This window comes from Miscanthus floridulus, chromosome 17 (genome assembly GCF_019320115.1).
Source record: "Miscanthus floridulus cultivar M001 chromosome 17, ASM1932011v1, whole genome shotgun sequence".
Lineage (NCBI taxonomy): Eukaryota > Viridiplantae > Streptophyta > Magnoliopsida > Poales > Poaceae > Miscanthus > Miscanthus floridulus.
In genome coordinates this window covers 79,517,814-79,543,648 of record NC_089596.1, presented here as the reverse complement: position 1 = coordinate 79,543,648, position 25,835 = coordinate 79,517,814, and the positions used below count along the sequence as shown (strand labels likewise).

General features: G+C 42.5%; 1 pseudogene; it reads left to right on the top strand.

Annotated features, from left to right (window-relative positions):
* The first annotated feature begins 12,998 nt into the window (after positions 1-12,998).
* Positions 12,999-15,707, top strand: LOC136517661 (uncharacterized; annotated as a pseudogene).
* Positions 15,708-25,835: the final 10,128 nt, after the last annotated feature.

Genomic DNA, 25,835 nt, shown 5'->3' with positions numbered 1-25,835 from the left:
GCATGCCACCCAGTGGAGCCTAGCACCTGGTGGATAGACACATCCCTGACATGTCATCCCAAGGGTGTGCGCTAACTGGCATCGAGCATGCATTGCTGAGACAGTGAGCTTTACACCTGCTGCACCGCCACGCGCTCGAGTAGCATGCGGATCTCATGATGGGCCTGATGATCCTCGGGTGTCGTAGGCTTCAGAAACCCTCAGAGCAAGGCCACCACGGTAGTGATATTTTGGCTTGCCCAGGTAAAGTGTGGGAGGGCTCCATTGTCCTTGATGATCCTTCGTGTCACATCATGGGCCATGGCATGCGCACGCCCATCATCTCTATGGTGCTCGATCTCTTGCTCAAACTCTGCATGCTCCTACTCTAGCTAGAGTCGTACATCCTCGAGTTCCCTATGTCATGCCCTTAGCTGCTCCACCCATAGGCGAGGCGAGGCCCTACATCTCCCTTGACCTCGTCGTCAAGGTCATTTGGTGGGGTAGCCCCTCCCTCGTGGACGCTTTCGATGCATCCCTCAGGGGTACCCACCATAAAACATTCTCATGAGGGATGGTGGCTCCCCCTGCTAGAGTCATAGTCAGAGGGTGGCTCTGAATATCCTACGAGAAGGTCATGGAAAGATTCCATGATGTATTCGGTCATCCCCATGAACTTGTCATTCGTTGAGGATGGGTGCATGCACTGCGCCACGAGGTGGCCAATGGTCCTTGCAGCATTGCGCAGACCGAACAAGAATACTATCAGGGGGCTCTAGATGAGGTATTCAGGGAGAGTGGTTCCCCCTAGCAAGCAGTGTCATGACATTGGTGAATAAGAAGGTGAGGCAATGTAGGTCCTCCCAAGATGGTCAGGGTCCTAGGAAGGCGTCGAGCTAGTGCTCTAGCCTCCTGTAATCGAAGCCAAGGAGCCGGTCGCTCCTGGTGACATGGGCCTCTGGCGTGTGCAGCTATAGCTTCTCAAGCGCCTTGACGATCGTGTTGAGGCCGGTGGAGTGGAGAGGCTAGACGACTGTAGGAGCCTACGCTAACTCTCCCTCTATCGTGACAATGAAGTCCAAGTTCCCAAAGCGCACGTGTGTGCCTAGGACCCAACTGACGCTATGACCAGCCATCTAAGGCCTGATGAGGATGTCGAGACACGCAAAAACCCCTATCTAGCACGCTAATTGTCGGTGTTTTGGATCACCGGCTAGTAAATTTGTATCTACGCGTCTGGCTTAGATGGTGTGCTCGGAGGACATAAGAATTTATATGGGTTCAAGCAAAATGTCCCTACGTTCAGTCTACTGCTGCTTGTGTTACCGGCACTTAGTTTGTAGTAGGGGTTACAAACAGGTGAGAGAGAGAGAAGGTCCCAAGTCTCTAGTGGAAGGATTCAAGAGTGCTGAGAGTTTGTTTAGCTGTGTGCTTATTCTCCATCCCCCTGTTCCTAGGGCATCCTGCTTCCCCTTTTATAGGTGAAGGGGAAGACGTAGGTTACAGAGAGAAAGAAGGAGAAAAGCGAGAGAGAAGAAGCCCTCCAGAGCTGCTGGGTCCTTTTTCTCCTTCATGTGGGTCCTGCTGATGCTGTAGATGGTGATAGGGATGGCTCCACATTGGGCTCCTATTCACCACTAGTGCCATGCCCCCGATGTCATCAGCTGGTCATGGCATCCCATCCCATCCCGATGGACAGTGTGGCAAACCAATGTGACGGTCAGTGGCCGTACGGTGAATAGGTAGCACAGCGATCATGCACCCATCACTATTGGTGATGTGAACCCCTGGGCATGGCCTGACATGGCCATAGGTCACATCGAGACATGCCTGCTTCTCGCTCGGTGTTAGAAGTTTGACCCGGGGTCGTACCTTCTAAGCCATAGTGGTTGGAGGCGGTATGGGTCCCTATCGAGCGAGATGGAGCTCGCACCCTAGGGGTCAGGCAGGATGGAGCTCATGCCCTTAGGGTCGGGCGACACAGCTCCTGTTCCCTTAGGGTCGGGCAACATGGGGCCCGTGCCCGAGGGGTCGGGCAAGATAGAGCCCATGCCCTCAGGGTCGGGGGGGGACGATTATTGTACCCTCGGGGTCGGGCGACATAGGGCCTGTGCCCTTAGGGTTAGGTCAGATGGAGACCATTCCTTTGGGGTCAGTTGAGACTGAAATACATCCTTGATTATCTAGGTGAGTCGTCGTTCGTGGTCCTCAGATCCCTTCTTTGGGTATCCCTAATACTGATACCCGACACTACTACTTCTAAGCTACTACTCTAGAGAGCTTCTGAGAGCTTGGAACACTTGGAATGCTTGAGAGCTACTGAGTGATGATCTCCACCGAGCACCATAGCCCCTTTTATAGTTGAAGGGTCGAGATGGCGGACTAGAGGGGGGTGAATAGTCTTTTCTAAAACTTAATCACGTCGGCTAACCGATACAAATGCAGAATTAAAACTATCGGTCTAGCCAAGACTATACCCCATTATATATGTTCACTAGCACCATGCAAAGATAACAATTATGCAACAAAGGTGCCGGGCTAGTTAGAGCTCACCTAACCAATTCTAGGAGCAAGGTTACACAAACCTATGCCACTAGTACTTTAAGCAACAAGGGAGCTCCTACACCTGCTAGTAAGCAAGAGCACAAAGCTAACGATGCTCACTAGCAATGCTCAATAACAAGGCAACCAATGCCTAATTAGAGAGCACAAATACTTAGCTACACAAACTAAGCAATGTGACTAACAAGGTTACTAAAACCAAATTAGCCACGCAAGGGAGCTACTTCTATGCTACACAAGCAAGAAGGTAATTAGCAAGCTACACAAGCTATCTAATTACAAGAGCAACTATACAAGCTTAATATGTATAAAAGTAATTTCAAGCTTGTGTAATGAGGATGCAAACCAATGGGAAGAACAAGGTTGACACGATGATTTTTCTCCTGAGGTTCACGTGTTTGCCAACACGCTAGTCCCCGTTGTGTCGACCGCTCACATGGTGGTTCAGCGGCTAATTAGCATCACCCGCTAAGCCCGCACGTCGGGTGCCACAAGAACCTACCCCAGAAGTGAGGGTAGCTCAATGACACGCTTTACTAAAGTTGCTCTTCGCGACTCCCGCGGGGCGAGCACAAGTGCCCCTCACAAGCACTTCTCCGGAGTGCCGCACAAGCTTCTTGCGCGCTTTGATGGAGACCACCACCAAGCCGTCTAGGAGGTGGCAACCTCCAAGAGTAACAAGCACCACCGGCTTGCAACTCGATCACCTAGTGCCACTCGATGCAACCTCACGATGCAATCGCACTAGAATCGCTCACTCACACAATCGGATGATCACAATCAAGTATGTGTGAGATGGAGGGCTCCTAAGCACTCTCAAGCATGGACACAAAGTCCCCCAAGGTGCTCCACACCAGCCATGGCCGAAGGCCACTTCTATTTATAGCCCCAAGGGCTAAACTAGTCGTTACCCCTTCACTGGGCAACGGTCGGGCCAACCGGATGCTCCGGTCGTGTTGACCGGATGCTGGACCTCAGCGTCCGGTCGCTCGCAGACGGCCATGTGTCCTGGTTCCAATGGTCACTAGACTTGACCAGACGCAGCAGCTACAACTAACCGGACACTGAACCCCCAGCGTCCGGTCGTTTCTAGTAAGGTACCGACCTCGACCGGACGCGTTCGGTCACACTTGATCGGACGCAGCCAATGTCCGATCACACTCCAACTTCTATGTCATCGTACATCAGCCTGACCGGACGCAGCCTGCCAGCGTCCGGTGCTTTCAGACTTAGCGTCCGGTTAGTTGACCGACGCCAGCGTCTTCGCGATCAACTCGTTTTCACTTCTAACTTCTTCACCATTGCTCCAATGAGCCAACCACCAAGAATTTTGCATCCGGCGCAATAGAAAATAGGCATTTCATTTTCCCAAAAGCGCCGAATCCAGAGAGGGACCCAAACCCAACTCACCCCTGCAAACACCACCTCCTTTGTAAATGTGCCAACACCACCAAGTGTACACCACCATGTGTATGTGTGTTAGCATTTTCACAATCATTTCCCAAAGGATATTAGACACTCAACTTGCCACGCCACTCGATCCTAGTGATGATGCAAAGTTAGATCACTCGAGTGGCACTAGATGACCGATATGCAAACAAGTTTGCCCCTCTTGATAGTACGGCCATCTATCCTAAACCCGGTCATAAACTTCTCTACACACCTATGATCGGTGAAATGAAATGCCCTAGGTTATACCTTTGCCTTGCGCATTCCATTTCATCTCCTCCAACGTCGATGCAACACATGCACCAACATGATCAACAATGATATGATCCACTTCATATCATCATATGATCATATTGGTTCATCGATCTTGACTCTACTTGCTCTTCACCGTTGCCATCGTCTATCGGCCAAGTCTTGCTCAAGCTTCACCGCCACGTGGTCCATCACTCCAAAGCCTTCGACTTGCCCTTCACGCTTGCAACCAGTCCATCAAGCCAAGTCTTGTCTTGATCTTCTCCACCTTGATCACATGACTCAATGTCATGTCTCATGTGCATCTAAGCTCCTTCATCATCACATGTGTGAGCTTTGCAACATCTCCAAGCCATTTTCACCTCCATGGCATATGTTGCTCATACACATATACCTGTGGACTAATCACCTGTGTATCTCACATAAACACAATTAGTCCACCTAAGTTGTCACTCAATTACCAAAACCAAACAAGGACCTTTCAATAGTGTGTAGAGGGCATGGGGGTACTTGTAGGCGAAGATGAGGCGGTTTGGGGTGACTTGGCCGTCGAACAACGCCAAGGGGCATCGACTGACCATCCATCCCACCACCTTGCCATCCAACGATGATGGTTGGCCCTTAAAGGCAGTTGTATGGCAAGTAGGTCAGTTGCCATGGTCAGAATGGCAGTTTGGAGGTCGGTTTGGCCCCTCTGAGTCAATGATAGTGGACCCGGCGATCCGTGGGAGCTCAACGTCCACCTTTGGATCAAACCGATGTAGGATCAAGTGTAGAGAGGCTTCCTAGAGTTGACACCTGGCAATCACATGGATCGGTGACGTGGCAGGCCAGGTGAGGCGTCGGGCAACGCCACATGGCGTCGGCCAACGTGGCATGTGGGCTCACTGCCCCCTGTCACGTCACATTGCCTCCTATGCACATCTTTTGTCCATTTTTGTGATTTTTCCTGCATACAAATAAATTTTCCAAGTACAAGTGGAACTAGGTGAATTATAAACATAATATGGCACATGTGGTGTTGTTTTACCTTGGTTTGGGTGGAATGTTGATGGTCAAATTGGGTGTTTAGTGACCATCAAGAGTCTGCTTTAATCTCTAGTTTCTATTTGTCAAATTTAGTTTAATTATCTGGTTGGCAGTTTCGGTTTTAGTATTATGTTTCGTTTATTTGTTTTTCATTGTGTCTACTTTAGTCTCGGAGAGTTCAATTTTTGGGTTGTCAATTTTAGTTTCATTTTTATGTTTCATTTTTCCTTTTTTATTTTGTCCACTTTAGTTTTCAATTTTATTTGTCAATTTCAGTCTAATTATCTGGTTGTCAATTCCAATTTCAATATTATGTTTCATTTTTTGTTTTTCATTGTGTCTACTTTAGTCTTCAGGAACTAAAATTGTCAATTTTAGTTCAATTTTCTTATTGTCATTTTCAGTTTTAGTTTTATGTTTTAGTTTTTTGTTTTTCACTGTGTCTACTTTAGTTTCTAGTTTCTTTTTCATTTTTTGTACTAGGCAAAAGGATAAAACTTGCAGTGTCTTCATCTCTTCACCAATCATTGTCCATGGTCCTTGTATGATGGAAAAGAAGTGAAAATATCAATTGATTAAGAATCTACTGGTCTAAATACATGTGCATCAGTGCGTGATATTGTAGCAACTTATCATGGACAATGTTTTAGTTTCTTTTTGTTGTACCTTCGTGTATGTGAAGGTTCTCTTTTGATGTTGTCAGTATTGACTCTAGTTAGTTTGTTTGTATTGACCTAAAGCAACATAGGACTACGAAGACAAGCAAAATCTATCATGTAGTTCAAACACTTATGGTCTTTCTACTCTTAGTCAATGCAAAACAAAGCTTTTGATGTTGTTGTCACTTGCCTTTGGATCCTTAGAAGTTGTTGTATGGTCATGCAGCTTGCTGAGAGGAAAGTTGTCACGTGCTAGTTACATAAACCATATGAAAATTCAAGCTTTTGATGTTATATCCTATAATGGTGTTTTTATTATTTTACCCTAGTTAGTAGCTAGTCATGTTTTCCGACCACTGTGATGGGTTGTACAATAACTTGCCACCTTGGTTGGCAACTTATGCAATACTTGTTCCAATAATTTACCCCTCAGGTTGCAACTTGTCTTCTTTCATGGAACTACTCTTGTTTCCCTACTCCTGGAATAGGTTGTATAATAACTTCCCCCAGTTGGTAGCTTTATGCAATGCGGTTCTAATAATGTGTTCCTCAGGTTGCATCTTATCTTAATAAATGCCCTCAAGTTGGTAGTTAGTCATGTTTTCTAGCTCCTGCAATTGGTTGCAAAATAACTTCCCCTCCCAAGTTGGCAGCTTTATTCAATGCTTGTTCTAATAATTTGCCCTTGGATTGCAGCTTGTCTTGTTGTGCCGCTACCCTCGTTTTTTAGTAAAGGCCCCTAGTTAGCAGCAAGTCATGTTTCCTAGCTTTTGTAATATGTTGTATAATAACTTGCCCCCAAGTCGGTAGCTTATGCAATGCTTATTTTAATAATTTGCCCCCCCCCCCACCCCAAGTTGTACAACTATAGTATTACGTGGTAGCAACACCTTTGATATTTTTTGTTACCCAGCTTATGCATACTATGTAACAACTTTAGTATTACATGGTAGTAACTCATTTGATAAATCTCCTAGCATGTATTCACATAAATTGCTACAAAAATAAAATTCTTTGAAACATATGCAAGTGGAGTCTAGTTTTGTTCACCTCATCACGTAGAACACACTGGTGTAGATGGAACTGAAAACAGATACGTCATTCAAAAGTTATAGCAATTCAAAGAATATATTTTGCTTTTTTTTGCTTGGGTCAGCTTGTATGCATCGATCGCCAATGGAAAGAGAGCGGAGGAGGGGAGTGGGTTCGATCTAGCACATGCAATAATGTCAGGGCATAGATGGTCATGCTAGCGTGGTTGGGGTCACGCAATACACTTTGCACGGCGGTCACACCATATCCGTGTCCATTCTCCCGGTATGTTTTTTGGTTTGTTTGAACTATAGTTTTGAAGCTTTTGGCTCAGAAAAGCTAGCTTTTTGTTGTTAGATGTTTGCTATTATCTTTTTCTTAAACAAAATTTTAGCTTCTTAGCATACCAAAGCCAGAAAGTTTCTTAGAATCTAGTTTTTGTATAAGTTCATTTCCTCGTAAACCAATTTTTTAGATTTTTAAAAATTGATTCAACAGTTAGGCTATTTGTTTGAGCTTTTAACAGGCAAAAGCTAACAAAAATCTAAAACAAACAACCCCTTAGGACTAGGCTATGGGGTAGGGGAAACAACTATGATTATTGGGAACATTTTTAGTGGAGCTTAGGTTTTTATCTAGCTAACTTATTGTTAGGGTTAGAGTTTAGGTTTTCAACAAGTTAAGGTGAAACTCATGATAACTAGCCCTTTTATGATAGTAGCTCCTTGAGGGTGTAGGGACAAAGCTTATAGCAACGCAATGGGGAAGTTGCTGGCATGCAAAGCAGATGGTTATTCCTTGGGCAGGGTCATAGCGGCCTAGGTTATGTTAGCTTGGGGCATATTTCATGTCCAGAAGCTATCAAATACAAGATGTGAGGAGAATACAGGGTAAGGAGAGAAACAAGAGGTACATGGAGGCGATTATGGTTTTGTGTCATTGTTTGAGTGGTGTCCTATAATATGAGAGGGTGTCAAATAATAGTATTAGAGAGATAGCACGGAGAGGAGCCAACGTTGAAGAGGAAGGTGGAAAAAAAATTATGTATTCAAGAAGATCCCAAATAACAAATAACATGGGATAGTTATGCTGTTATGCTGTGTGCATTAGATTCTTCGGAGAATGTTACGGCTTAGATTCTTCGGAGAAAGATGTTGATCCATTATGCATTGTGGTATTTGGTGGTTGATCCGTCGATTTGTTTTGTTTTGTGTTGTTTTTTGGTTAGACCTAATTGTTTAGGTAACCTCACATCACGGGATGCGTATCTTCGCATATGGTAGCCGTTTGCGTTCTCCGGTAGTGAGATGTTGCCACCTAGGTTTTTTTTGTAGTTCACCATAATTGTATAAGGACATGTCATATATTACTAGGTGAACGTTCATGCGTTGCTACGGGAGCTACAAGATTTTAATGAGATATTTAGCCCTATTTGGATACTCTAATTATAATAATGAATTGATTATATGATGGATTATTATAATAAAAACATTTTATTATCATAATCTCATAATCTAGGTAAGACTAGATTTTAGGCGATCATGGATGTTGAAAGTCTAACTTGCCTCCAACTTGCTAAGCTTAAGGATAAGATAAGAATTTCTTGCTTTAACCAACCATAATCTAGAGACTCCTTTGATTATTATATTTCATAAATCCTGATCATAATAATCATATGCATAATCTAGATTATAGTAATCTAGGTGCTATCCAAACAGGCCCTTATTCTTGTCCGCGGAGTCAAGCTAAAATCAAGGTACAAGGAAAGAGTTCCATGGAAGTAGAGATTACAACAGGGAGGCAACAAGAGGGAGAAGAAACTGAAACTTGTAGCTCCCACCCCCGTTTATATTGTATTGCATTGCATGTACAAACATGTGTGGTTGTGTCATTAAATTATGTGCATGTTTGGGCCAGGAGGTGGTTTGATGAGTCTCAACCATGCACTTCTATAGGAAGAAGAAAGCAAGAACGGGGGTAAATAATAGCATATGTGTTTAGTTGTAAACTGTTTGCAAAAGGAAGTAAATTGCACGTTCACAAAAAAAGGAAGTAAATTGCAGATGAGTATGCCAGCTCACTGATAAAAACAAACACAAACATAGGGCTAATCGAACGGCAAAATGACCAGGTCTGACATAAGATTAGCATATCAAACCTGGGGGCTCAGAAGAATTTTTCTCTAGACCCAAGATTAGCATAAGCTCTTGAACCTTTCAACTATGCACTACCTTTTCCGTTTCCCGCAAGCACATCCAAGATTGAGAATAGCATTAACCTACCAACTTGAGGATACTTATATAAGATTAGAATTCTTTTGGTAACACATCTGGATTTGCCTGTGCATAGCAGGGAAAGCGGTTGAGGAGCACACCTGTTCGGAGAAGTGGACACTAGTGCTTTCTGGAAGGTATGTCTTTACAAGCTTTGAGCTTCTTATTTATTTCATCAAATATGTAGGATGAGAGGTATAATATCATATACATCATGGCTGACCAATTTCATTTACCTCCCTACAAAGATAGACTCTAATAAAGATTGTTGTAACACTTTTGAATTTTCATCTCGATACTGGAGTAAGGCATAGTATTTGTTTATGTACTTATTCGGTGTGTTCAGCTGAGCTTGCTGCTGACCTATAGGACACCAGGTAGCCATAAATGAAACATTAGAGCATCCGCAGTGTGCGGTTCGAAGTTGGATCGATACAATAAATGAGATGATGGAACCAGGTACGATACACTGTGAAGCTGATTCGATGGAGACCCCGGTCCTTTGCATCGAACCCGCTCCTTCGCAATCACCCATCGTCTTCTCTCTCTTGCCGTTGGTGCTCCTGCAGACAAAGGGATGGATATTTTATTTACGTGGGTCCCACTTATAGGATCAAGTGTGGTTCTATACATTGTGGCCAATTTATCAGCTGAAGTCACATCAGGCTATAGAACCGAGGCTGGTTCCATACACTGCTGATGCTCTTAGAGAGTAATTGAAGCAGAACCATAGCGGTCACTACAGAAGCCAAACGGATGTTGCCTTGTATTTTGCTGTACATAAGTATCAGTTTCATATGTATCAAGCAAATTAAATGTCTGATGTTACTTTTAGTTAATCATGAATTTAAGATGTCTTGTGATGACCATAAACAAGCTGGTGATCATGGATGCTCCTATATGGAGCCTAGATGAAAGGATCAAATATTGAATCACAGAGGATGCTTGACATACCTTGCTATTAGATTGCCATTTTCTGGACTTGGACACTTCATAAGTTCGTCAGTTCTAGCATAGTGTCACAATTTTCAGAAGTTTAGTGTTTTCCCCCTCTTTTGGCAGAGGATCAGAAGTTCATACTTAATGCAACATATGCTTTGAGCACGCATGGGGAGTGGGCACTATTCTTGGCATGCCATTGGTTGTGCTTCGCATGGATCGACAACTGGTATGGCCTGAAAATAGAGCAAATTTGAGAGATAGAGCGGCAGATGGACATGCTACTCAAAGTCAGCATCTCTAGGCCTGTTCTACTACACTATGTTGATGTCCCACATGATCTAATATCACTCAAGTGATGCCATGATACAACACTTCGCCTGAACATTGTTGCTTTTGACTAAACCTCTGATGTGTGGATTCCATTACTTGATAACCTGATGATTGGAGGCCAGTCAATGATGTAAAGCTTGGAAGGCAATTAATTCAGTTGAGATTTTTTTTGTTTGATAAATTAGGTGAGCGATCCCAACGTGACCTAAGTTCTCGTGGCATGTAGATGTATAATAAATTTTGGTTACAATAGCATGTATATAAGAACATTGTTTTGCCTGGCAATTTCATCTTTGAGGTCTAAAATTATAGAGACTTAACATGTTTTATAACTGATTATGGTCTGGAATTACAAAAATAAGTAGGCTACACTTGCTTTGACTAAAATGAAATTGCAAAATCGTTCAAACTTGAAATATCATTCAAAGTATCAGGTCGAGAGTATGGATGGACGGGGACGAGGAGTGAGGGGAGTACCCAAGCGCACTCATGGTACCCTCCGCCGCCGTCGCACCGGCGCTTTGTCATCTCAACAATCGCGAAGATGGCGGCAGCGTGGCATGGTGGATCCAATTTTCCCTTTGAACTAAATTATGAAACACGCTATATTTTTCCACAACATGAACATAGTCACGTACGCTAACACTGTGTATATCCCTAACACTTGTAACTCTAATAACATTAGAATTCTCTATCCTTTTAAATTTTGACTCAGTACACATCTACCTTCGTCTTTGTTTCATGATCTTGTGTGATTTATTCAACTTGTAGCATTGTCATGTGTACCGACAGGTTAATGTGCACACTTCACAAGATGTTTCCTAGGAAATTGAACTTTAATGACTGGAAATGGAATAAAAATAATAACCTAGTAATCTATTTTTATATACCTACACTATGTAACGATAACCAATGTAATTTGAAATTTTTTATAATTATGTCCAACTCTAATAATGACTAATTTACACTTCAAAAAAAATAATGTCACAAAAAATCTTTTAACAACTTTATTAGCTACTACATAAGACTCATGCACATGTGGTGACTTGGAATTCACTGTGGTGGCTTGGTATGTATGATGGTATAGCATGAACACTCAAATTTATAGTTGTTTATGGGGTTTTATGGTGGTAACCTTCTGCACTTTTCTTAGATTTCTATAATCACCCTCATGCTTATCTGCTTCCTAGATAATTATCATCATGCAGAATATCTATATCTAGAGTATTCCATACATTCATCAATCATGGTAACTATGAATCATGCATGCTCACCATTTATCTAGAAAGTTCCATGAATGTTACCTATAGCATATAGGATCGAAGGCAACCCGGTCAACCCTCCTACCAACCCTCGTCTGTCAAACGTGGGCAGGTCGTGCTCGGATGCTCACTCCAACGTATCACTCTCTTATCTAAGCTATTGTGGGCATTGAGGTCAACTAAAGTTCTAAACTATTTTGTTTCTAACCGGTCGTTTCTTCTAGTATGTTTTTCTATTTGTCTGAGCCATAGTTTTAAAGCTTTTGGCTCAGAAAAGCTAGCTTTTTGTTGTTAGATTTTTGCTGTTAACTTTTTATTAAACATTTTTTTTAGTTTCTTAGCATACCAAAGCTAGAACAGTTTCTTAGAATTTCGTTTTTATTGAAGTTCATTTCCTCGTAAACCAATTCTTCAGTTTTTTAAAAACCAACTCAACAGTTAGGCTATTTGTTTCTGTTTTTGACCAGCAAAAGCTTACAAAAAGCTAAAACTAACAACCCCTTAGGACTAGGCGCGCTAGGGGTGGGGGAAACATCAATGTTTCTTGGCAACATTTTTAGAGGAGCCTAGCATTCGGTTTTTTCTGGCCAACTTATGGTTAGGGTTAGAGTTTAGAATATTTTCAGCAAGTTAAGGAGAAACCCACGATAATTAGCCCTTTTACGATAGTAACTCCTTGCGGGTGTAGGGACAAAGCTTATAGCAACACAACGTTGAAGTTGCTGGAACTGCAAAGCGAATGGTTATTCCATGGGCTGGGTCATAGCTGCCTAGGTTATGTTAGCTTGGGGCATATTTCGTATCTAGAAGCTATCAAATACAAGATGTAAGGAGAAGACATGGTAAGCAGAGAAACAAGGGGTACAAGTGGAGGCGATTATGGTTTTGCGTCATTGTTTTAGTGGAATTACGCCAAAACGTAGCGGAAGCGGTTGTTACTGTCAATCGCTTAGCAAGTATTTTTCGCAACGATTTGCATGGACATTTACCAGACTCGTTTTATAGACTCATCATGGGTCATAGGCTCATAGCTAGCGTAACAATGCGTTCTTTTGCGTGCACTGTTGTTTTGACGACAAGCTGGGACAAGTCACAAGTGGATTAGGCTGTTTCGCGCAACGAAACCTCAGACGCGTCATCGGTCGCACCGAATCTCCACCGCGGCCCACCCAGCAACGACACAACGCCGCCGAAAAGGACCATCCACCAGCAGCCAAGCGGAGCCTTCGATGCGAACCAAACCCGGCCGCGTCCGACCCGTCGCCACGGTCTACTACTACAAACGCCCAAGGCCAAACCGGCACGGCAACCGCGCCACCACCGCACCAGCAGCGCCAGCACCACCACCGCGCCCAAGCAGGCAAGCGCACCACCCACCACCAGGCCACCACCACCACCCGACCGCAGCGAGCCGAGGGAAAGGAGGGAGCGGCGCGCCCCGGCCGGACGTGACGGGCGGAGATGAGGGGCGGATCCAGACCGGCCCCGGTCGCCCTGTTTCTCCTCGCTGCCTCCGGGATCTGCGCCCAGCTCACCGCAGGTTCGCGCTCTCGATCTGCTTGTTGGCCGTGGGATTCGGGGCCGTTGCGGGAGAGGGTTATAGCGAGATCTAGTTCAAGGAGGGGTGGTGGGGATTGGGGAATCGCAACCACGATTATTCGCCTTCAATATATTCCGATTCCCTGCTGTGTTTTGCGAGTCTAATTGAATTGGAGACGGCACTTTCGTTGACAATTATTGGGTGGTTAGCGAGGGAGGGATTTGCCGTCTCCGGTGGGAGTTTGTGAAGTTATTATGTATGTATGACGAGCACCTGTACCCGCTAATATCTTTACAATAGTTTGTTCGAATCATTGTACTGTTTGTGCTGCAAGAATGACATCTCTTCATTGGAAATTTGAAATTCTCTTGGGATTCAAAATGTAGAAGGAATAATACTTTACCCTAAAACCTCCCTCCGTAGATTCAAGTTTGTCTTTGCTGCTGCATGTTTCTGACCCTGAACAAAATTGCAGCGCGTCTGTACATTACTGAGCAAAGATATTGCCTGTAGTTCAGACAGTTTTGTGGCATGTTAGCCTAGTAGGAGTAGAAAATGTATTATATCTGTTAAAAGGCTAAGTCCATGCTTTATAGGATTGATTGAAAGATCACCCAGTCATCATTTGTACTATAGCGTGCAGTAAGGAACTGGTCATTCTTTTGTCTTAGGATTAGGAGCTACATCATTGGCTATGTGTTACCTTGTTCTGACTTCCTTTAGGCAATGCCATTGTCATATTTCATCCATGATAGATTTCACACATGTCAACTACTCAGCTTAAAGGTATTCTAATCTAGAGTGGTAAAGCTAAAGCTACATGGTTGGTCCTTCTCTGAGATAAAGTTATGAAAGTTAAATATAGAGATCCCCCTTAGCACAAAAAAAATCATTTTGTCCTAGAAAAAATGAGGTGAAAATGCAAGTGGCGTATCTTAATTTTTTTTTGTTTTTGGATGGGCATCTTAACAACACAAACCTCTGATGATATTACTTACTAGAACCTTGAATCTGGAAAAAAGAACAAAGAAGTGATGAGATTCGGGTTTGCTCCTTATGGAAAAAAGAACTTGATGGGGGGTCTCAGGGAGTTTTACAATCCTATCTACTGCCCCCTGATTTTTGTTCCTTCAGCCAAATGAAATACCAAAATCTTCTTTGGTTAGATTAATTAAACTTCAAAAGGTTAAGATAAAATTAACTAGGGTTAACTGGCCAGGGCTGTGGTTATGTATACTACAAAAGCCCAATAAACAATTTACAATTGAGTGAATGTGGTGTGAGTGAGAAAGTTCTTGCTGTTTTGCATGACGCTTTATAAGCAATCAATCTGTTATTTGAAGTAACAAAGTATTCACAGTATTCCTTTTAAGCACATGATAAATGGGTTTGGTTCTATACTTCTGTCAACTTTCTGATAATTTATTCAAGCTGTCCATGGATGGCCTGGTGATACTAGGATTTCTACCTAGCCAGCTAGTGTTTTATGTATGGCCTCTGGGTACCATCTAAAATTGGTTTTGCTGCCAGTACTCTGTAAGTTCTGCACATGACTGGGTAGTGAGGCATGGTTGGTGCAGTTGGAAACTGCAATGCTAGGTCCATTGGTCAGGAAGCAATAGCTCTTCATTTAAGATCTGATAATGATACATTTGCCTTTTGACTACTGACAAATGTTCATGTTTCTGATATGCTATACCATTTTTGGATGTGATGTGACATCCCTTTCTTTGTTGTCGTTATGTTGCTTCATTTCCCTTCTGTTAAAATCTGTGCAAGTGCAGACTAACAAAATATAGGTGTCTATTCTACAGACTTTCAATTTCAGACAACTAACTGCCTTCAATGTTTTGCAGTGCTAGCTGGTGATCCTCAAACATCCAACGATGATAAGAAAGCTGAAGCTCAGCCAAAGGGCCATACTGGCAAAACAGTTTTGTTTGTCCTCCTAGGAGTGGGGGCTGTCATTCTGTTGTCATTTTTCATTTTCAAGTATTGGCAGAAGAAGAAAAGGGAGGAACAACATGCACGTCTGCTAAAGCTATTTGAAGAGGATGATGACATTGAGGTTGAGCTTGGTCTTAGAGATTGATAATCTTCAATGTACAGCAAGAGTATCTTGGCTGACAAGGTGATTTCTGTTGGTACCATATTTACAGTATGGAAGCATTTTTCCCCTGTGCCTATTTTTTTAAAATGTTTTTTTTAATTGTCCACAGGTTTTGCTGGCTTGCCTTCAAAGCATTTTCATGTTAATGTAAAGAATTTGTTGTATTTAAACTTGACAGGCCTCCACAAGAAAGGTCTATTGTACTTTAGCTCTATATATGATGAACATCTCTGCGTGCAGGATGCTTGAGAATAGGTTTAAGGAGGAAGTATCAAGGTTTGGAGAACATTCTGGAATTAGTTTTCCCGTCTTGTTCTTGTAAGTAGATGTCCTATTTTCTGCGGTTCCATATTCTAATTCCTGAATCCTGATGCGACCAATTATACCTAAAACTTCTTGATTCACAAGTATTCGATGTTGATAAGAACCTACACCATCATCTTCAGATAGTGATTGGCATTGTTAGTCTAGTTCAGTTTACATTTAATTAGTTAGGCCCATTGGCCGGTTAGCGTTGGACCATTCTTTGTTTAGGCCGAAGTCCTTGTAGATCTTATTTTCTTGCCGAGCCATCGCTCTAGAAACCTATAGTACCTATCAAGTTATTCGTGCTGAAGAATATGCACATTAGATTTGTTTCCACTGCTGCCCATGATGGCAGCCTCACTATGCGGTACCTTCAACACGAGCGGTGAGCCTAAAATCTAGGGCTTTCTCCACTACACGTTGGTGTTGCCCGTGTCTGTTGTCACGCTGCCCGTAGGTGCTCTCTGCCTTGTGTTGCTCTGCATCCTGCCTACACAGTTCGTTGCGCACAAAAGTCTGTCATCCCTGCCCTAACAACTACACCGGTCGCCTCCACCACCCCTCCAAGCAATCCGCCCAAGAAGATGCCTGTGACCATAAGCACATGGTCCTTGTTGACATTCAGCATGTTCGCTTACTCGTATACGATCGTGGATTATAAGTTAGTATACGATCGTGGATTATAAGCTAGAACAGTACTTTTCTCCCACACCAAACCAGCCAGCAGTAAATGATCCACGATTGTTTACAGCCTACCGAACATGCTGATTCTTTGCCTCCTTAGACACACTCCATTGTGCAAAGAAGTCGGCCACCACCATACCAACTACTGCTCGACCACCTTCAACCCCTCCTTCCCCCATTACCCGTCCAAGAAGGCATTGACTCTCACCACCACATCCTCATCCCTACACTATTTGCATCGCTTCTACCTGTGCCTGCCAGCATGTTTCTCTACCACACTCTCATGAGAGTAGGCGGGCAAGAGCTTGTGAATTGAGTGCCGGTGGTAGAGCTATTCGGAGAGGGGATATGACAGAGGATTGGTTAGTGTTCAGACACAAGATGGGCCCATATGTTAGAGAGATGTGTTAGACAACGTATGGAAGATAAATTCTTTACGCAAAAAGATATAAGATAAATTCTTTTTTTTTTGCGAAAATAACTATTAACAAAAAAATTGCATATTATTTCTGACTGATAGGATGAAACTAATGGACCGTTTTGAAGCGCTCGCAACCCCATACTCTACTTTAAAATCGTGAAATGGGTAAATACAAGTAGAATTTGATGAGAATCTTGCAAGAATTACTTCTCTATTTACGCTGCAAACTAAGAGCTAAAACAACCACTACACGTTCAATCCCCACCAAAATCACTTTGCATTTGCTCTCCACCAAAGAATCATGAAATTAGAGCTAAACAGGGAGTGGATCTCTACTAATCAAACATACCTTAAGATATCGCCAAGGAACCGATAGAAATTTTCTTACTGCCAATTGAATGACATAATTTCTTTTTTCAGGTAGCGTATCTTAAAAAATCACAACTCCCATTAATAAAAAAATATATATATAATTGACGAGATCTACAACTTACAGTCTACAAGTTTTCTATTTAAAACTATCTTGATGCTAAAATAACCACAATGCCCAGATCTACAAATACAGGACTGAAACTTGTATTAATTATTTCAGGTTTTCATCACAAATATTTGTATCTGTGAACTACAAAGTTGTACATTTCCTCAAGAAATTAATTCTATATAAACTTTATCTTTATCCGGGGCCATCAGAAAAATATAATTTTTAGAGATATGTACTAACGAGTGGATAAATCGGGAACTATTTATTCAGTTCTATACATAGCATATCTCTAAAATAATCATTACCATTTTATATCATCTGATATAAAAATAAAATTTAAATAAAGTTGTAGTTCTTGATGAGATCTATAACTTTTTCATTTCAAGTCCTATTAGTGTTGAAATAACCGATACAAGTTTCATATCTATATTTGTAGATCTGAACATCATATCGATTATTTTGGTACCAAGATAGTGTTTAAAGTGAAAAGTTATAAATTGCAAAGTTATAGATTCTTCGAGCTATATATCTCTATGTAAATTTTATTTTCATTCAAGCTCATATAAAAAGCCATTATTCTTTTCGGTGCACTGTCAAGGAAACGAAATTCAACCATTCACCTGGCGATATCTCCAACTTTTGCAAATAAATAAATTTAATTGAAAATGTGCGGCGCGTCGTCGCGTCAAGATGGTGCACGTTCAAAATGGGCGGCGGCCTGTCGAAGCTCGGCGCGTGCCGGACCGTGGCCGCTCGCACGTAGTACGGCGCTCGTAGGTGCACCGTGCACGTTTCGGGCTCGGTTCGAACAGGCAGGTGGGTGGTGGACTGGTGGGTCTTCGAGCGTGACTTGTTGGTCGGCGGGCCCACCTGTCAAGACTCAAGAGCCGGCATGATCCACGTGGACCGTGCTGACGTGTACACATCTGGAAAATTGTGTCTATCTGTAAGCATATGCCAGATGCCGCGACTTCCTTGGCCCATTCTCGACCGACCGTGAAAGCGTTCAGCAGGATGGCGGGGTCTTCACAGGTTGCATAATGATGAAGTTGATTAAAAGATGACCTACTGAGATCTGAAATTACAAGTTGATTTGATTGATGTAAATTGTGTGCATGATCGACAATTAAATGGTAATCAAATGTGTCTTCTTTGGTTTTTCAAATAGCAAATGAATTAAAAAAAAATGCTGACTAGGTGAGCCTTAGTAGATAAGTCAGTAGAAGTGGTCAGCACTAGAGCTGAAGGCTGCATGATGTTTTAAAATTTGGTCCGACCAACTGGTCCACAAATGCACACGGCATTTGATTCTTCTCCCGCAACGTGGGACAATGTTGATGGCTCACTCGCCGTACTAAACTACGGGTTCATACGCTCTATCTCCATTTATTTTTCTTCATTTTTAATACGGAAATAAAGAGGGTATATACTGTGTATACGATCTGCTGCCGTAATGGAACGTCCCTTTCTGTGACATCAATCATCATCCTATCGAAATCAATGGCGACCGCATTAATAATAATTTTGAGAATATTTAGATGTGAAGGTTGAACTGTTAGTTCCCCATTTTATTATCTTACACAGTACACTAATGAGGTGGTTCACATATGCCAATGTTCTGTGCGTGCATTTCTTTTTGAAGTAAACATATATGAAAGTGAGATTTGTGGTGATCTAGTTAGAAATTTTTTTTGAAGCCTGTCATCTGGATACAGTAGAATCATGTTCATACACGAATGCCTGTCCACGCTACCCACACACATCATACTTACACCATACATACACAATTAGACCTACAACTATACACAGATCAGAAGACGTGTCCTTTTATAGATCATCAGGACCATTATGGCTCCGTAGGCGACGGATACGTTGCAATCCTTTTATGGCTCCACGAGAGAGAGAGAGAGGCTAATACAAAGATGGGATATAAATCCCTAAGGTGAGACCCCTAGGTTGTTTCCGAAAATCGAACCCAGGACCGACCGCTTGTACCACTGCGAGCGTGCCAAATAAGCTACGCTCGGAACTCATCTAGCTAGAAATTCAATTCGAGGTATGCTACCATCTGAACGATGCACAGAGCGCTGGAGATCATTGTTGTGTACATTTAGCCAAAAATGGATGGAGAAGCAATAAGAGACTTTGGGGTTGTTTGGATGGTGGTGTCGCCGAGGTGCCTGGCTTAGGCAAGGTTCTTCAACGTTGGATTTCATACGCCTGAAGCAGGATCACTTGCCTGTCAGATGTTGTCTGTGAGACTGTGATCCAGACAACCCCTTTCTATAATTTTATCCTTTTGCTTAAGTTCATTTGATCCTGTCTATATGATCAGCTATTTAGCTAGACAAGTTTATAAAACTTAGCTGTGTACGGTCGCAAAAGCTCAAACGAACTATTTCCTTTAAAAAAAAATCACTCAAAAGGGTGTTGTTTTAGGAGATGCGGTCCATTATTTGTTTCTTATTGGTCGCCACTCACCTGGGTTTGCCTCATGATTTGTATCTTTCAATGTAATGCCTGTTATTAAGGCCTTGTTTAGTTGGCGAAAAATTTTGGGAAATGGTCCCGTAGCACTTTTGTTGTTATTTAGCAATTAGTGTCCAATCATAGTCTAATTAGGCTTAAAAGATTCGTCTCGTGAATTTTGTCTAAACTGTGTAATTAGTTTTATTTTTTATTTATATTTAATGCTTCATGCATGCGTCCAAAGATTCAATGTGACGGGGAATCTTGAAAAATTTTGGGAACTAAACACTACCTAATAGGATTTTTCTTTACCTTAGCTTTGTTTATGGTCTAGCAATCCTCATGATATTGCATCGCTCCTGCTGGTTAGTTCAAAAAAAAGTTAGAGAATGTAGCATCTCTTGTTGGCTTAGAGGGGGGTGAATAGACCTGTCAAAATAAACACTTAAACTTTTATCAAATTCACCAAGCGGTACTGCCGCTCTGGAGGGCGGCACTGCCAAACTGCGGTACTGCTGGGCCAGAACAGAGGCATTACCGCACCTGCAGACAACTTCGAATCACAGTTCAAAATCCATGAACGAAAACTTAGATCGGAGAAATTTCCTAGCTTATTGTAGGTATGACAATCACAAATCAAGAGCTAGAAGTGGTAGGAACACCACACATAAGTAGATCGACTAGAAACCCTAGTAATCACCTCAACCACAATATGGCATGCAAGTAATGTAAAACAAGCACAAGAGACACAATGAATTATCCAGTGGTTTGGTTCGCCACCAAGACTTGCCTATCTCCACGTTGTTGAGGTTAGCCACTAAGACTTAGGTCTTTCCAACCCTTCCTCGTTCTCAAGTCAAGAGACTTAAATCTTGAGATGAAATGTGAGTTTACTAGCTTCAAGATATGGCTACAAACCTCCCGGGGTTGCCACACAAGTTGGCAAGCTCCACGGGCGACACTCTAATCGGCTAGGAGCCAAGCTCCAAGAGTAACAAACACAACCACCGGCCAAAACGTGAACCAAGTGCTCTTTAGAGTTGGGGAATCAATAGAGTTGCTCTCTAATCAAGTTTAGAACTCTTTTCTCTCAAGGATTGATGGAAAATCAATGGATTTAGTTAGGGCTTGAGGTCAACAATGGAGAGAGAGAGAGCTCCTGCTCTCTTTTGGACGTGCTGAAGTGAGGAAGAAGAGGCAGATAGCCGTTGGGGAGGAAGGATAAAGGTATATATACCCCCCATCTTCCAACGATCACTGCACCCAAGGGGTCAGGCAAGACGGAGCTCGTGGCCTCGGGGTCGGGCTTGACAGAGCCCGTGGCCTCGAGGTCGGGTGAGACGGAGCCCGTGTCCTTGGAGTCGGATGAGGCGGAGCCCATGGCCTAGAGGTCGGGCGAGACGGAGCCCACATCCAAGGGGTCGCCGTGAGACCTTTTAATACATCCCGAGCCATCCGGAGAAGTCAGCGTGGGCGCTAACTTTCTTGTGACGCGACTCAAGTGCGGCAGTGCCTATCTTCAAGTACGACAGTGCCGCACCATGCAAGACAGCAAGGGTAATAGTAAAGTATAGACTGTCTTAGCTATGAATTTGAGGATGCATGTGGTAGTTTGAGCACTTGGTAGCACATATTAGCTTAAGCATTGTGTCCCCCTTTATAGTACGGCTTTTTCTATACTCAAATTCAGAATATAAAAGAATTTAAACCTTCTTTGAGTTTAAAGCCATCTACATTTGTAATTGGGGACTCCTCCGTTTCGTGTAGCATCCTCGAATATAAATTCTCTACTTGTCATCTCAATAAATCTCATTAGTTCTCTAATTGTATGGTCATTATCATCAAAACCCACAATTAGAGTTTGATTGCACTTTTAATCTCCCCCTTTTTGGTGATTGATGATAACCCAATTAGAGCTTATAAAAGATATGAAATATGTACTTCTTGCTCTTTCTACGGTCGGCCTTCTCCTCTTTCTTGTCCTTCTTGTATTTATTGTCCTTGATCTCATATGGACACTTGGCAATGAAGTGATCGGTGCTTCCACAATTGTAGCATGTTCTCTTTTTCTTGTTTGGAAAGCTTCTCTTCACTACCTTGTAGCCTTGCTTCTTTAACCCCTTGTGATACCTCTTCATAAAGAGAGCAACATCATCAACTTTCTCATATTGATCATCATTATTTTCACTTTCACTTGAAGATGATGTGGTCTCTACTTTTTTTTGAACTTGTTTGCTTGCTTTGGGCTTGCTAGTTGAAGCTTGTTGGTTGATCTTGGACTTGCTTGTAGAGCCTTGCTTACTTGATTTGTTGGCCTTAAGAGCTACATCTTTGATCTTGATGTCCTCTAGCTTTGCTTGCAATTCTTCAAGTTTTTTCCTCTCATTTGCTTCTTCTCTTTGCATGTCAAAGGTCAAGATCCTTTCAAGTACATCATTTGGTGTGAAGTACTCAAACTTCTTGTCTCTAATTAGAGTTACTACGATCTCATTTTTAGGTGAATAAGCCTCCAATATAATCTTAACAACTTTGTGATCATCTAGCTCATCACAACCATAGCCTCTAATCTTGCCTACCATTGTTATTAATCTATCAAACATCTCTTGTGGCCCCTCTCCATCCAAGATTACAAACTGGTTGAGCTTTGACATCAACAAGTCAATTGTTGCCTTTCTCACTTTGTCAACCCCTTCATGTGCTAGGTGCAAAGTGTCCCATATTTGCTTGGCAACATCAACTCCAATCACTCTATTATACTCATCACCATCCAAGGCACTAAGCAACACACTTGTGACTTGACCATTGAGGTGAATGATTCTCGTCTCTTCTAGTGTTGGGTTCTTGGGATCAACCGGTGGCTCAAATCCATTGCAAACAATCTTCCAAATGTTGAGGTGAAGACCTATAAGATAGGCTCTCATCAAGTGCTTCCACTAGGTAAAGTTAGTCCCATTGAAATGAGGTAACTTGCCCGCGTACACATTGATGAAAGACCTCCAATCATGGTTAGTCATAGGCATAGAAGAATAGTTAAAGGATACGGTGGCATATTTGTTGTTGTCGGCTTTGTCCTTTCCTTTCTTCTCCTTCTTGTCCCCCTTCGACACTTGGTAGGACTCATCATCATCTCCATCTTCGGAACTACTTGATGTGTCACTTGATGATGCATTTGTTGCCTTCTCTTCTTCTTCCTTCTTCCTGCTTCTCTTCTTTTTCTTCTTGCTTCTCTTTTGAGCTTTCTTTCTTCTTTTATTTGCTTCTTATCTTCTAACCGCTCCTCCTCCTTCTTCTCTCCTGTTTCTCTTTTTAGCTTTCTTCCTTCCTTCCTTCTTCTCCGCTCATTCTCATTGAGAGCTCCTTTGGCATCGGTAGCCTCAAGATGTGGTAGCATGGTGTTGCTTGCTGTCGATGCGCTCAGCTCATTGCTGTCCATGTCGACATCCACCTGCTTCGCACCACTAGTCCCTCCTCCGGACTCCATACCTCATGTGGTGAAGCGTATATGAGGTAACCTGCTCCGATACCACTTGTAGGATCTCTGGTTGGCCTAGAGGGAGGGGATGAATAGGCATGTCAAAACAAATACTCAAACTTTTATCAAATTCACCCAGCGACACTATCGCTCTGGAGGGCTGCACTGCCGGACTACAGTATTGTCGAGCCAAAACAGCGACACTGCCGCACTTACAGACAACTTTGAATCATAGTTCAAAATCCATGAACCAAAATTTAGATCAGAGAAATTTCCTTACTTACTATAGGTATGACAATCATAGATTAAGAGCTAGAAGTGGTAGGAACACCACACACAAGTAGATCGACTAGAAACCCTAGTAATCACCTCTACCACAATATATTATGCAAGTAATGTAAAACAAGCACAAGTGATACAATGATTTATCCTATGGTTCGGCTCGCCACCAAGGCTTGCCTACCTCCATGTTGTTAAGGTTAGCCATTAAGGCTTAGGTCTTTCCAACCCTTCCTCGTTCTCAAGTCAAGAGACTTAACTCTTGAGATGAAGGGTGAGTTTACTAGCTTCAAGAGATGGTTACAAACCTCCCGGGGTTGCCACATAAGTTGGCAAACTCCACGGGTGATGCTCTAGCCAGCTAGGGGCCAAACTCCAAGAGTAACAAAGACAACCGCTGGCCAAAACATGAACCAAGTGCTCTTTAGAGTTGGAGAATCAATGGAGACGCTCTCTAATTGAGTTTAGGACTCTTTTTCCTCAAGGATTGATGGGGAAATCAATGAATTTGGTTGAGGGCTTGAGGTCAACAATGGAGGGAGAGAGAGAGAGCTCCTGCTCTGCTTTGGGCGTGCTGAAGTGAGGAAGAAGAGACAGATAGCCATTGGGGAGGAAGGGGAAAGGTATATATACCCCACATCCCCCAACGGTCACCGCACCCAAGGGGTCGGGCGAGACGGAGCCCGTGGCCTCGGGGCCAGCCAAGACGGAGCCTGTGACCTCGAGGTCTGGCGAGATAGAGCCCGCGTCCTTGGGGTCGGGCGAGACGGAGCCCACGGCCTAAAGATCATGCGAGACGGAGCCCACACCCAAGAGGTCGGGCGAGACCTTTTAATACATCTCGAGTCATCCGGAGAAGTCAGCATGGGCGCTAACTTCCTTGTGCCGTGACTCAAGTACGGCAGCGCCACACTGCGGTAGTGTCTCTCTTCAAGTGTGGCAGTTGCTGCACCATGCAAGACATCAAGGGTAATAGTGAAGTGTAGACTGTCTTGGCTGTGAATCTGAGAATGTATGTGGTAGTTTGAGCACTTGGTAGCACATATTAGTTTAAGCATTGCGTCCTTCATTATAGTACGGCTTTTCCTATACTTAAATTCATAATATAAAAGAATTTAAATCTCCTTTGAGTTTGAAGCCATCTACATTTGTAATTGGGGGCTCCTCCGTTTCATGTGCATCCTCGAATATAAATTCCCTGCTTGTCATCTTGATAAATCTCTAATTGCGTGATCATTACCACAAAAATCCACAATTATGGCTTGATTGCACTTTCAGAGAAACAATGTGATTTTGCAAAATGTTGTGATATGTTTGGGTGAAAAAACCTTGTAATTTGAAAACCACATATTGCTAAAACTATCTTTTTTAGTTTTAAGATCTCACCCAGGGTTTGCCTCATGATATCCAACTCCCTTTCGGATGCTTATTCTAGGATGGACGCGATGTAATTTTATAATTTTAGAGAAATATTGTGATTTTGCAAATTATGTTGGTTTGAAAAGTTATGATGTATTTAGTTGAACAAACCATTGTGATTTGAAAACCATCATATTGCTGAAGACTTTTTTAGAGTTTTTAAAATCCCACTCATGATCGTGTTTTTTTTTCCGAAAAGATGGTTTTGTATGCTCCTTTCAACCTTGTTTGGATCTCCCAAGAAAAATGAGAATAAGAACCAAACATTTGGTTTCTAAAATGAGATTATAGAATCCAACTATCTACCCAAACCCAACTATTTGAATATTATCACTATTTGAAGATAATAATCTAGGATCCAAACACTAATCATACTTGAAAGTCTGATTTGGGCTCCAACAAGATTATCTAGTGTGCATGAGTGTATGGTTCACTTTGGCGATGACGGTTCGATTTTCACGCACACTGCAACTGTTGTTAGATTATTATTGTTCTAGAGTTGTGGTGTTGTAGTTGTTTCATGTGGATCATAGTGAACCCATAGTTCTATGACTTATGGATTTTCAATTCATTTTAGAAAGAGAGAGAAAAAATATTTTCATATTACAGTGCATAAGATTTCTTAGAGACAGGAGCCACTTAGCCTAAATTAACATAAGCACAATTAGTGCACCACCATGCTATAGATATTACTCCATAATTCTTAGAGGCAACATTTTCAGAAAAAAAACTTATCTTTTTAGTTGAAATGTATTGAGTGTTTAAGTGAGTGTGGTTTTATACGCTTCTTTCCAACAAGAAAAAGTCTGCATTTTTATTTCTAGAACTATAGTCAACAAAAGGTGGAGTTCTTTGAAGGGGAATTCTTCATTCCATTCCGACCAA